The sequence below is a fragment of the Pinus tabuliformis genome, chromosome Q (genome assembly GCF_031772625.1).
Source record: "Pinus tabuliformis cultivar Carrire ecotype Pingquan chromosome Q, CPIR1, whole genome shotgun sequence".
Classification (NCBI taxonomy): Eukaryota; Viridiplantae; Streptophyta; class Pinopsida; order Pinales; family Pinaceae; genus Pinus; species Pinus tabuliformis.
This window is the reverse complement of record NC_142296.1, coordinates 4,371,731-4,375,515: the sequence shown is the minus strand read 5'-3', so window position 1 is coordinate 4,375,515 and position 3,785 is coordinate 4,371,731.

Here is a 3,785-nt window from a genome sequence, read left to right as displayed (position 1 = left end):
GCAATTTTCAGAGATAATGCAGTGACAGGCAGTGGGTGCCTGTCCCTCATGTATGTGCAATTTATTCAGCCAGTAGAGGCGGGTATGTTAACAACTTCTACTCAATTTTTGGGAGGAGTGAAGCCTGGGGTCACCAGTCAAACTCTTCAGTTGACCAATGGGAGACTTGATGGATAGGCTTGCGGGAAGCACAAATTGAGATGGCTTCTTGGGAAACTTCTGCCCTGTGTTGGGTGATAGTCAGCCAAGTTGATTCTAGGATTATGCAATGAAGACTAGCTGGGAGGCGGCTTCAAGCTTTGAGCAGTTTTGGGCAGCAATACTTGGTCATCGAGGGCTAAGACTGTGTAGTGAACCTCAGAGGAGGTCCAACTAATGGAGGGTGGTTCGGTCTATAGATCTTTGGCAAAATGGTTAAGTGTGTGAGCGAGTGAACTCGTGTATACATGACCTTGCGAACACACACTCAACATGACTTAATGACAAGAGATCTCGAACCAACAAGACAACATATGCTCAGTGTGACTGACTGCGAGACTATCTAATGATGGAAGCGATAAGTGCGACACTTCAGATAGTCCTTCGGATGACCGTGACAACACTTGCATGACAGTGCTTACAACATCGTGTGTGAGTGCGTTAGATGTTTACATAGTGAACACAACTCACATTAGGGGAATTTTGAGGTCTAAAATGGGTCTCCAACGAAAAATGTACAACCAAAATAAACTTTATAAGAACCAATAGGATTCAAGATGATGATGTCAACCATGGGGGATGATTCACCATTTTTGGAGTAAAGAAATAAAAAGTTTAAAAAACAATAAAATAATAAAACTACTTTTTCAACTTATCTCCCTAATGTTTTGCTCAAATTTCAAGTGAGAGTACTCGTTGGATGAAAAATTTGATTCCTCATCCAAGGAGTACCCATGCTGCATACTTTCGATGGACCCTCCTACACGAAAAATGAGAAATACATGAAAAAATGTAATTGCAATCATGTTTTTGATGTATTTCTCATTTTTCATGTAGCAGGGTTCATCGAAAGTATGAAACATGAGTACTCCTTGGATGAGGAATCAAATTCTGCATCCAACTAGTGTTACTGCTCAAAATTTGAGTAAACCCATAGGGAGATAAGTTGAAAATACGAGTTGAAAAAATAGTTTTTATTTATTCCCTCTAAAATTTGATGATGTAATCTAATCTTATTTTATTATTTCCACTATTATTTTATAATTTCCTTAGGAGGCCCATTTTAGACCTCAAAATTCCCCTAATGATCACCAGAACAAGGTTGCAAGCATGACATAACAATTAACATGCTGAAGATGATAGTTGGTCAAACAAGCGAAAATGAAGCAAGACATGTAGAGGAAACAGATGAAATGACTTTGTGGTGTTTGCACACAAGCATGCTACTGAGGACATGATGATATGAAAATGACAAGCAGTCCTACAAACTCAACTAAGAGGTGTACTTCGAAAGGTGTTCTTTACTTACCATACTTACCCTTGAGATGATCATGCATCTGACATATTTTGCATGTGTTCCTGATATTTTCCATTACTTGGTCTCTTGGTCCTTCTCCTCAACTCCTTGGGAGTGATCACAGCATGACACCTTTTCCTATTATCACTGAGCGATAGGTCAACGTTGTTTCACCAGGCAGTGACTGTTACTGGAATAAGGCCCTGGGAAGTCCATCTACGTAGTTTCTGCATGCAATACTGACAAGACAACTTGGACAACACTGTGCAGTTTTGAAGCACAAGACACTGCTACGGGATGGGGGTCTTCGGAGGACACCTCTCCATAGTTTCTAAATGCAGGTCTGCTCTACGCATTTTTGGAGAGAAGTGCTGGCTGCCTGACTGCTTTGTGCATTTCTGGAGAGTAGTGCTGGCCAGGGTCTCTGCAGGCGACGGGGTTTCAGCAGGCAAGGGAGAAAGTTTGATGGTTGCATAAGCGAAGTGAAAAGTTCCGGGAAGCTAAATGAGGCTAGGTTGCTTGGGAAATGGCTAAGTGCGAGATCATCAACACAAATGTAAACAGTGATAGGACTCGACTGTGATCACAGACAATGTAGAAATTTTGAATAATATAACACTTATTCACAGAGATTATCCTGATTATACACTATTTGTGGAATGCATGCATAATACATAACCTCCTCTACGTTGATCATCAATTTTGCGGAATTAAGAAACAATCACATGCGCACATTGAAACATCAATCACACATATCAACATAGTATGTACTGGGGAAAGCATACATCTGAAAACCCCCAACTATCTGTATATTATAATGATAGAGAACATGTAACAATACATAGTACAATAATCCTCACAAGTACTCAGTACTATCTCCACCTGCTACACACAAACTAGCTCAGATCTGAATCAAGTCACAGGTTCAAATACCCTCCACTGTTTGCCTGCCTCTACTACGCAATCCAAGTTGAGAATAGATCTGATCCAAGCTCGTTTTCCCTTGGCTTGTACTGCGTAATCCTCATTGGCAATCTCAATCAATGATTGTGCAAATCTCATGCACAACGATAGTCACAACTGATAGTAGACTCACCCTTTCACCCACCTCTAACACTTGTCTCCACTGAACTGTCCATGCACTGAGTTAACTGATGTATTCTTTAGTTGATTTATGAGTTAATAATTAGTGAATTAATTAATAATTAATTCAAAACACTCATCACTAGTGTATTTGGCAGTTAGACTAAATACAACTAGTTCAACTAAGTCAAACTGAACACAATTCCATCAACTCCTCAATCAACTCCACCAAACTCAATCACTTGAGTTCTAACTAAAGTCCATCATGCAATAGCTCAACTAACCCATAGGAAAAGCGTATTTCCTTCTAGCAGTTGCATGTGCCACATCCATAGCTTGAACTGAAGTGCTGCAAGAGGATAAGATAATGCTTATAGTCCAAATATTATTAAGAGCTAATAATATTCGACTGTTCTATTTTTAGACTGGCAGTCTAAAAATAGACTCCGTCCATATGTCTAAAAATAGAAGTCCATCTATTTTTACCAACATGACCAATCATCCCTAAATAGCATCCTTCAACTCATAGACCATGATCCATATGTCTAAAAATAGACATAGTCTAAAAATAGACTTTGCGCCAAAAAATAGCCTGCGGGCCCACTTAGTGAAGGTGACTTCTTTTCACTAAGCTCCATCATCTTGTTGCATTTTCAACACTCCCTCTCAACAAGATATGGATTATCTGCAACCCCTATCCTGCCTCTGTGGTATTCGAATTTGCTCCTGGTGAGCGCCTTCGTCAAGATATCAGCATCCTGATCCTCCGTGGGAATGTATGAAAGTAACATGATTCTCCACTGCACACAATCTATGATATGATGGTACCTGATGTTGATGTGCTTGGATCTATCATGAAATACTGGATTAGCCGAGAGTTTAATGCAACTCTGGTTATCACAATAAATCACAGTAGGCTCCAAGTGTGACCCGAACAACCCGACCAAGATCTTCCTCATCCATATAGCCTTGCATGCAGCCAAACTTGCTGCCATATACTCAGCCTCTGCTGAAATGAGTGCCACGGATCTCTGCTTCCTGCTGTACCAAGAAACTGTTGTCGACCCGATACTGAAGATCCCTCCAAATGTGCTCTTTCTGTCCATTGGGCTCTCTGCCCAATCTGCATCCGTGAAGCCACATAGCTTCACCTCATCCTCCTGTCTGTACCACAATCCATATCCCGATGTGCCAATGAGATAACACA